General features: G+C 34.8%; 1 pseudogene across 1 annotated transcript; it reads left to right on the top strand.

Annotated features, from left to right (window-relative positions):
• The first annotated feature begins 2,387 nt into the window (after positions 1-2,387).
• LOC146949114 (putative pentatricopeptide repeat-containing protein At3g23330) lies at positions 2,388-10,750 on the top strand (annotated as a pseudogene). The gene is made up of 5 exons (XR_015028067.1): positions 2,388-2,399; positions 3,454-3,515; positions 5,636-8,774; positions 9,537-9,772; positions 10,416-10,750. The product of XR_015028067.1 is annotated as a putative pentatricopeptide repeat-containing protein At3g23330 (transcript).
• The last annotated feature ends 223 nt before the right edge of the window (positions 10,751-10,973 follow it).

Below are 10,973 nucleotides of genomic sequence, written 5' to 3'. Positions count from 1 at the left end.
CTTGAATTTTCTGTTTATAAATTGTAGCTTATTTTAGTGGTCTACTCATACTTCTTTTTTTCTTCTGGCGCCACTGGTTCCTGGAAATATATAAATATTAACCATTTTTTTAAATGTCTAGTAATAAAATTGTCCTCTTTATATTCATCGGAAAGTTATTCTAAAAAATATTATTTTATTGTTCAAATAATTTAGTGGTCAAATATTCACGTTTAACGTGAATAAATGAGAAATTTGTGGTTCGAATCTAGTACATGTATAACACAACATTTATATACTAAGCTATGCTCACAACAAAAACAAAGTTAGTAAAATTAAAATAATTGTGCATAGACTACAAAATTAAATAGAGAAAAACTTTTGGTGTAATAGTCATTTTGATCCCTGAATATGAAACAAGTAGTCACAATAGCCTCCCAATGTATCAAAATTTCAACATAGTCTGTATCTCGTTAGTCAAAATAGTTTCCGACGTTAAAATAATCCTGGCTAAAGTGCACTTCCCCCCCCCCCCCCCCCCCCTAACTTTCAAAACGTTGCGATTTTGGCCCCCCATGTATGAAAATCACAATTTTGGCCCCTATGTTTTAGCCCTTTTGCAATGTTAGTCCTTTTGCCTAATTTTGACTCAGTCAAAGCCTGGTGGCATGCCATGTGTGTAATTGTTAAATTAAAAAAAATTAAAAAAGCCACATGTATATACTGATGAATTAAAAATTAAAAATAAAAAGAGAAAAAGAAAGTTCACGTGAGGGATTCTCTCTCAACCCCTCTTTCTCTCCAGACCAACACCAGCAGCAACCAACCCCCCCTTTCACCTATCACCTATTTCCATGGCTTCAAGGTAACCATATTCTTCTTTGTTCCTCATCTTCTTCGTGTCTCTATTTCTCTTCTCTTCTCCCACTCTCTCCCCCAAACCAACAACACAACCACAATAGCAACAACTAGCAAAATAACAACAACATAGCTGAAAATTATTCAATTCTTAACCCATTAAAATTCTTCAAATTCTTAACCCATGACCACTTCTACAGCAGCAACAACAACCTTAAAAATGAGTCTTCATCAATCACTTGCTTATCACATACATATTCATCAATTTGAGAAATAAAACTCATAAAAAGAAATCAAGAAATTAAAAAAACAAAAAAAAAAACATAAACAGGGAATCTTCAACATTCATGAAATAATACCCACATCATTCATTTTTCTAACCATTCTTCTTTTCCATATGTTTTACATTCTCCAGATTCCAATCTGGATGGTTCTCATGAGATCGGTGTGCCATAGATTCCGGTAATTCTGCCGGAGTTGCATTTTCTCCAGATTATGATGACTTGCCATCGTGGATTGTTCTTTTTGTTCTTCGCAGCAGAAGTAACTCTGCATCTGAGAGAGAAAACAAACGCGTGGGTAAGGTGGTGTGTTTTTTCCGGCGGCGGAAATTTGAGAGAAGATGGAAAGTTTTTGGTTTAGTTGAGTTTTGAGGAAATGAATTTTGTGTAAAAATTAAGATCCCAGTGTTTTTTGAAGATGATTGTTGTTGTTGTTGTAGAAGGGTGAAGACTGGTGTTCTCTCACGTGCCAAGCCTAATATATTTTCTTTTTTCTTTTTTTAATTCAAGTAATTACACGCATGGCATTTTGTTTTTTTAAAAAATTGGATATACACACCTGGCCTGCCACGTCCTTTAATAAAATGCCAAATAAGCGTTGACTCAGTTAAAATTGGGCAAAAGGACTAACATTGCAAGGGGCCAAAATTGTGATTTTCATACGTGGGGGGCCAAAATCGCAGCGTTTTGAAAGTTAGGGGTGAAAAGTGCACTTTAGCCAATAATCTTTCAGTATTGACATTAACTCTTTTTATATATGAGATGATATGACAGTAAGTACTTATAAAGACTGAAACAATAATAAATAAGTATATAGAGAGACTAATATGACAATGTTAACGAAACATCTTAACATAAGAGACTATTTTGAATAACATAATACACAATCAATAACTATTTTGAAATTTAGATATTTTGAATAACATAATACACAATCAATAACTATTTTGAAATTTAGATATGTTAAAAAATTATTATGGCTACTCCTTACTATTGCCGAAAACTTTTTGTTCCCAAATTGCTTGGAAAAACACTAAAATTGCACAATGGCAATAACTGGGTCAAAAGCCTTTGATATCAATACCAACTAGACCGGGTTCATAGACCGACCCGACCCATGAATGAAACATTAGGGCTCCGCTTCTTACGAAACACAGCACTATAAATACGAAAACGAGGGTTTTTCACTCTCAGATTCAGTTCCCTTCCCTGCCGCGGAAATTTGCCATCGTACAGAGAAACTTGAGAGTGTAGCGTTCATCATCCAACATGAGAGCCAAGGTAATTCATCTTTCTTCTATTGATTATATAAATTTTATTTTATTTAATTATTTTCTGATGATTTTACATGTTCAATGTTTTTGGGATTAGATACAATTATGATTTAGGGTTTGGGTTTAGGTTTCTGATTCACTATGCCGTTTAATGTTTGATGTGTTTTTATTTCAATGTTCATTTTTTCCTCATAGAAATGATTATGTGAATCTATGTTGTGTTCGTTCCAAATGATAGAAACATGGTTGTTTTAATTTGTTGTCGTCGTTGGATTCAGTCAATTTGATGATTTTTTAGGCTTCAATATGTTTTATCTTTTTAAATATGTTCTTGTTTTGATTTGATATGTTTTGTTTTTGAAGTTTTTATGATTGATTGCATCTCATTTTCAGAACCCAGAAATGAATAATATTTTTTCCGCCCAAGTATTTTTAAACAGTGATTAATTTGACAGTGTACTAGTTTAATCTGATTAATTTTTAAAAAGTATTTTTACAATTTTTGGTTTCAGCAATTGATCTTGTACTATAATCTGAGGTTCATTGGTCATAAATTTGATATTTCAGATTAAATTAAATGTGATTGTATTGGATGATCTGCCATAGATAATTACCGCTATTATCAGTTAAAACTCATTAACTGTTATGCTACCAACATTGCGCCTTTGGCTTATTAACTGAATTGTGCCATTAAGATGCCGAGATTGTGTAATTTCTTAAGGAATGATAATAAGTTCATCTTTGAATAATAGTTAGCATTAATATAACCATGTTGTAACCTTATGATTTATACTCTGTATGCGGAGGATTAAGTTAACGAGCTGTGTTAGTCTTTGAGCCAGCATTTTGTGGTTTTTAAGTAGGGCTAGTGGCATGAAAGCTAGAGCAGAAATATATAACCTTCCTGATAGCCATTCTACTGTAGTCATTGACATTGCTTCATAACAGTATCATGCTTTGGCAGAAGATTTTATGTATTTTTCGCCCATTGTTGTTGTTGGCTTGATTTATTTATTTTTTATTCTTTGCATTTAGTCTAACTCAATGATGTTATGTTTCAGTGGAAGAAGAAGCGTATGAGGCGGTTGAAGAGGAAGCGCCGAAAGATGAGACAGAGATCTAAGTAGGTGCATATGCAGGAGAAGAGCTTTCCATCTTGCTTGATGCCGGCTTCATGATATGTTTGCCTGTTCTGGTTTAATGATCTTGAGGTTTGGTTGGGAGGGGAAGCTTCTCTCTAGACATAGTTTAGCCTTGTTGTTCTAAGACAATTGATTTTGAGTGTTTTGGTGGACTTGCTGATATTTTATATTTTGTCTAATATAAGCATTTTAAGACTTGCATGAAAATGTCCTCCTTTTATTTATCCTTTTAGTTTACCCTTAATTGTTAGGACAACATATTAATCTGTATTTTATGATATGCCTTCACTGGGTTAGCTTAAGATGTGGCTTTTCTTTCACATTTTTGTTATCTTTTGTGATTAAAGACATGAAAATCATGTGGATGAGGGGGAAAACTTGCTACCATTTTCATGCGAATTTTGAAATATAATATATATGGAAGTATGATGATTTGTGGGTCAAGCATTGCATCTTGCCCACTTTGCAAAAGCCTTATGCTTCCTCATCTCTTTACTTACAAACTAAAAAAATGATAGTTACAAGTATTTTCCCTTCATCCTCTGCAAAAATGCTTTAAAAGAGGTGAAGAAATTCCCTCTCGTCATCTTCCCCTTGTCCCCCTCTCTAAGCGCTTCCATTCCTTTTGCTCTTAACTAGTCATGTTCTTATGTGGTGCTTACTCCTGAACAGCGTAACTAGTCATCGCTTAACTAGCAAGAATGTTGAAATTGCTAGCTAGATGTTATGACCAGGGTTTAAATCATGACATTTTCACTTGTGTGTGAGTTTCTGGAGATTATTGTCATTTCACCTATCTATAAAAACAAAATCACACAGCTTTTTGTGTTTTCATTAAGGCTTGAGAAAAACTCGAAAGGAGGCAAAGTTCAGTTTAACCCTTCTCATCTTATAAATCATGTGTATCGTAGCTTTAAGGAACTGGTGGTGTAAGCCTTTGGATACACGGAGTACCAATCCAAGGCAAATTACGTTGGAGTTTCGTATCATGTTGTAACCTAGTTTCTCATCTTATTTTGGTGGATGTAATCTTTATTAGTTTTTCATAAAAAGGCCACTGCCTTAGATTTGCTTAGCAGTTAGCAAACAATGAGATATATAATTGTCAAAAATAAAAATAAAAATTGTCATGTATGAAATAAATTATACGCATGAACAGATCAGCATGAATGAATGACCTGGATTAACATGAAAGGACCCTCCATCATCTTCCTAGGTCAGCTAGGGAGTCCCTTCCCCACTCAAGTGGAGGTTTGCATTTTTTTAGTAACACCATATATGCTGTTAAATATACGTATTTAAGTTCTATGGTTTGGAATTTGTCCCTTTTCTTAGTTTATCATTTAAAAACTGATAAAAAGACTCCAAGATCTTTTCAAAACGAAGTCAAAACACTATTAATGTATCATCTGATTTGCACACTTAATTTCTTTGGAGTTTCCGATTACAACTCGTACTTTCTATACGCCCAACTTCTTTAAGCTCAAATAAAATGTTTGTTTTCTTGGAAGAATGGCTTGGAGTTGGTTCATTAGGAACCTTCACTTTGGCCTTTGGAATTTTATTTGCAATTAATATACATAATAATGTTAAGTTTCCTACCATCCAGTAATACAAGTGGAAAACTAATGCATTTGAGTTGGTTTGACGATGTTGATTTGATATGTGTGTTTCCATCAGATTTTAGATTCGATTATCTCCGATGTCAATTTCGATGGAACGGTTTGATTTAGAAAACGTTTATACAAACAATGCAGGTTGACCAGGTACAAATTATTTCCTACCACTTAAGGATACAAATCATCTAAACGAAAGTTCCTACTACCTCGGTCTCATTAATTGTTTAATAATACGTGCTACACCATAAGAAAGTAATTAATTATACTAACTTTCGATGCAAAATAATGTTTAGGACAAAAATACTTTTGTGATCAACCCCCACCCTACAATTGTAACGACTCTCAATTTTTCATATATTTTTCTTTTGAAAATGTCAATTTTTCATATCTTGTAATCTTACAATTGTGCTAAAAGAAAATGAGACATGCACACGTCCAATAAAAAGCTCATCAGGGCTGCCTTGAACGTGGGTGATATCAAGCGTGCCCGCCAACTGTTCGATAAACATCTTTGCATCATGGCGTGCACGTGGGATCAAACCCAACAAGTCTCTTTTCTTGGCCGTTGCTAAGGCTTGTGCTGCTTCTGGTGATGCCTTGAGAGTCAAAGAAGTTCATGATGATGCAACTCGATGCAGGGTGTTGTCTGATGTTTTCATTGGTAATGCATTGATTCATGCCTATGGTAATGGTAAATGTAATTGCGTTGAAGGTGCCAGGCATGTTTTCATGATTTGGTTGTTAGAGATGTGGTTACTTGGACCTCGTTGTTCTCATGCTATGTCAATTGTGGATTTCCCCAGAAGGGTCTGAATGTTTTCTTTTGAAATGGGGTGAAATAGAGTGAAACTGGATCCTGTGACCGTGTCTAGCATCTTGCCTGCGTGACTGGATTTGAAATATTTGAAATATTTACAATTCATGGATTTGCGGTGAGACATGGGATGGTAGAAAATGTTTTTGTTTGCAATGCCCTTGTGAACTGGAATGCAAAATGTCCATGTGTAACAAAAGCTCAAACACTATTCGAATTTCGATTTGATACCTCATCTAGATGTTGTTTCTTGGAACTTCTTGTCCTCGTGCTATGTGAATTGTGGATTTCCTCAGCAGGGTCTTAAGGTTTGTCATGGAACGGGACAGAATGTGGTGAAACTGAATCTGGTGACTGTGCTTAGTATATTGCCTTTGTGCTCGGATTTGCAAGATTTGAAATCAGGTAAAGAAATTCATGGATTTGCGATGAGACATGGTATGGTAGAAAATTTGTGTGTTTGTAATGCCTTGGTGAACTTGTATGCAAAATGTCTGTGTTAGGGAAGCTCAAGTAGTATTTGATTTGATGCCTCATCGAGATGCTATTTCATTGAATGAAGTTTTAACAGCATACTTCACAAACAAAGAATACGAGCAAAGATGGAGTCACAACAGATAAAATTTCATGGAATGTTGTTATTGGTGGATGCGTGGAGAACAGACTAATAGAAGAGGCGATGGAGATGTTTAGGAAGATGCAAACGGGATTTAAACCTGATGAAATAACAATTAGTAGTATCTTACGAGCTTGCTTTCTCTCATAAAGCTTGAGAACAGGCAAGGAGATACGTTGTTATGTCTTCCGGCATTGGAAAGTTTGGGACTTGACAAACACAAACGCTGTAGTAGGCATGTACGCCAAATGCGGTGATTTGAGTCTTTCAAGGAATGTCCTCGATATGATGCCCATAAAAGATGTTTTTTTATGGAACACAACGATCTTTGCAAATGCGATGCACATGAATGGAAAATAAGCACTTTTTTCCTTCGAGAAGATGCTACTATCAAGGGTCAAGCCTGATTTTGTTACTTTTACTTGTGTTCTATCTGCCTGTTGCCATTCAAGGCTAGTAGAGGAAGCAGTCCAGATATTTAATTCAATGAGTAGGGAACATCGTGTTGAACCTGATGCTAAACAATATTCATGTGTGGTAGATATCTATAGCCGTGCTGGTCACTCGACGAGGCATATGAGTTTATACAGAGAATGCCTATGGGACCAACTGCTATTGATTGGAAAGCACTCCTTGGTAATGGTGGTTGTAGGGTTTACAAGAACGTGGAGTTGGCGAAAATTTCAGCTAAGAAACTATTTGAGATTGATCCAACAGCTCTGAAAATTATGTTACCTTATTCAACATTTTTGTTACTGCCAAATTATGTAGTGAAGCTTCAAAAACCAGAATGCTGATGAAAAAGAGAGGAATTACAAAAACTCTAGGGTGTAGTTGGCTTCATGTAGGAAATAGAGTTCACACTTTTGTTGCTGGAGACAAAAGTAATATCGAGAGTGATAAAATCTATGACTTTTTGCATGAGTTGGTTGAGAAAATAAAAGTGGCTGGATATAAGCCTGACACTGATTATGTTCTTCGTGATATTAATCAAGAGAAAAAAGCTGAGAATCTTTATAACCATAGTGAGAAGCTTGCTGTTGCATTTGGGATACTTAATTTGAATGGACGGTCGACGATACGGGTTTTTAAAAATTTGAGAATATGTGGTGATTGTCACAATGCCATTTAGTATATGTCTAAAGTTGTTGGTGTGACTATTGCTGTTAGAGACACCTTGAGGTTTTATCACTTCAAAAATGGAAGTTGTTCCTGTAAAGATTTTTGGTGATTATTTGACTCAGATTATTGGTAATAAGAGTCACAATGACCCTATTTGAGCGTGTCTAACTCAAACTTCATCAGATTGTTCGTGACTCTCTCGTGCATATGAACCCACCCGCTCGACTCGTGGCGATTCTGTCTAACTTGCTCGAGCATCTCACTACGAACTGTCTCTTAGATCATGTATTTTATTTTCTCAATTTGTTCTGGAGATCGTTCATGTCTCTCAATCTCAGATTGCTCTCCTCTCTTGTTGCATTATTACATAAGTTGATCAATCAAAGAGGATCTCAAACCAGCTTTTGCAATTGAAAGATGATCCAATTGTATTGTGTTCATTGTTTTTCAGTTTGATCCATTTCTGCTGTAGTTCTGTCTGTTTCTATTTTGTCTTTACGGAGGATATTGATTTTTTACCTTCAATTCATCCAAGGTCGGTTCATTGATTTCAACTTAATTTTGTTGTTGTTGTATGAATTTATAATTTTAATTTGTTCCCAGTAACTTTGGCTTTTCTTTTTAAAAGATTGTACTATTTTTAATATTCATAATTTAATTTTTTTCCCTACTGAACTTTGCGCTAAATTAACTTTCTTAGTTAGAAAAATGTGTGATGATTTCTGTTTTGTATTCAGCAAGTTTGATGATGTATTAATGTTGCTCATAGTTTATGAGCTTATTTAGTTGAATAATGTTTAGTAGTTGTTTCCTGATGTTCAATTTGGTTGTAGTAACTTATTTCTTTTGTAGGTCTGGAAAAGGTTCACTCAATTTGAGCAAACTTATGTCGGATCTTGATAGAATGCTGAAGGAAGTACCTTCACATTTTCTAGAATGCTTCATGGTGATTCTCTATCCTTTTGGTGCTTCTCTCAATCTATTCTCTTCTCTTATCTTCTGACATTCCAAATCAAACTACAGCAGACGTTCTACACGTCGTTTTAGCTCTTGAGCTTCAACGCCTCCGGTACGTTTGTTTACCTTCGATTCTCTGTGTTTAATTCTAGTGCTCATCTCTGTAACATTGTAGTCGTTGTTTGTGTGTTTTCCCTTGCCTTTGATTCTTTGAGTACTTTTTCTGTTGTTGAGGTTTTTACTGAAGGTTAGGGAAATTAAATAATTCTGTTGAGATTGGATATGTACAAAATGATCATTAACATGTTCCTGTACATGTTTTACATATTTGGCATACATGTTTCAAGCTATGGCTAGAGATTGATTGGAGCGGCTGAATGCATCTCCATCTGCCACACCATGGACGTATTTTCGTGTATATTCAGCCTTGTCATTCATTTCTTTGGTTGGTGTTCTTTGGTGCTAGCTGCTTACTCTTTTTTACCCCTCTTTGTCAATACAATGCTTGATTTAACATAAATGACGGCTAGGGCTCTGGAACTGATGCTTTTCCAGTTTGAATTTATGGCATAATAGTAATTCTGCTTCGAACCAGTTTAGATTTTATTTTCATGAATGCCGAAACAATCACTACTGTTATTGTCATTTTATAGCTTGGGATGCTTCTGACATTTTCCTTGCAATATATACAACACACGGGTCGTCTATGTGTCTCTTACTATTCTTTGAGCCTTTAAGTAATGTTTTCGAGACCCTTCAAGTATTTTAAAAGCATCTTTCCAGATTTGAGATCTGCTCGTATAATCATGCCTGGTTTAATGATATTGTTTATGAGATATGAATTGTAGCCCATTTTGGTGCATGGGTTTTTCAGTTGCTTGACATATGGATTCATCATTCCGCTTGCAATAGTAAAGATAGCCACACAGTTCTCCGTCTCTCAACCAAGTTGGGAAATCTCTCATTGGATCTCTTATTGTTAGCTTCCACTATATGGATAATCTAATACTAAAGTTGAGGAGTTTGTACACTTCGGTTCTTTTACCTTTTGGGGTAGTGGTGGAAGAAAAGGTAGTGGTGGAAGAAAATCGAGGAGTTCTTGTGATAATGGTAGCAATCTTGATAATTTTTTTTTCTTTTCAATATTGATTTTTTTGCTAGAGAAATGATTTTGTGAATCAATGGTTGTTTGTTTTAAATGGTACATGCATGATTTATGTAGTTTGTTGTCGTCTTAGGTTTGTGTCAATTTGATGATATTTCAGGCTTAAATATGCTTTGTTCTTTTTTTTTTTTTTTTTTTGTTATATATAACTTATTCCTGTTTGGAGTTGATATGTTTTTTTAAGTATTTATGATAGGTTACAACCTATTATTTTAGAATCCAAAAACGATTAAATTTTTATTAAGGACTAATTTTAAAAAAAAGTGATAAAAAAGACATAATCTGAGATGATGTTGATTTTGGTTTTGGGAATTGGTATTGTTCTTAAACAGAGATGCCTTGGTCAGAATTCAGAAATATAGTGCAAAATGCAAATTAATTTAAAGTTGATTTGTTTAGGTTAAATTAGATGTCAATGATGTGATTGGATTGGATGTCCTGCCATGTATAATAATGCATTTTTATATGAAACTTATCTACTGTTTTTTTTTTTTTTTGGTGGTGAAATCATCTACCGTTTCATCACAATATCATTCTTAGTGTTTTCTTCTTTTCATGTTAGTCTAACTCAATATTCTTACATTTCAGTGGAAGAAGCGCATGAGGAGGTTGAAGAGAAAGCGCCGAAAGATAAGACAGAGATCTAAGTAGGTGCATGGGTAGCAGCTGAGCTTTCCATCTTGCCTGACTGATACCTGCTTCGTCACATGTTAGCCAGTTCTGGTCTACTGATCTTGAGGTTTGGTTGGGAGGGGAATCTTCTCTCTAGACATAGTTTAGCTGTGTTGTTCTTAGACAAATGATTTTGAGTGTTTTGTAGTATCAGTGCATGTACTGGTTTGGAATACTTACAGTTACTGATATTTATATTTGTCTTATATAAGCATTTTAAGACTTGAATGAAAATGTGGTCCTTTTATTTATGCTTCAGTTTGCCCTTGCTGATATTTTTTTCTTCATCTTTTGTGATTAAATACATGAAAGTCATCTTAATGAGGGGAAAACTTGGTAGTTGTGAGACCGTTTTCATGTGAATTTTGAAACACATGTTTAAGTATGAATTATGATGTGAATATTATGTGTTCAAGCTTTGCACCCTGTCCACTTTGGTATTCCAACCAAGTCTCTTAGATGTGGACTTTAGGC

Source organism: Medicago sativa, chromosome 2 (assembly GCF_051527215.1).
Source record: "Medicago sativa cultivar Bolivia chromosome 2, Bolivia_mono, whole genome shotgun sequence".
Lineage (NCBI taxonomy): Eukaryota > Viridiplantae > Streptophyta > Magnoliopsida > Fabales > Fabaceae > Medicago > Medicago sativa.
The sequence above is the reverse complement of the archived record's forward strand: the minus strand, read 5'-3'. Positions and strand labels throughout refer to the sequence as shown.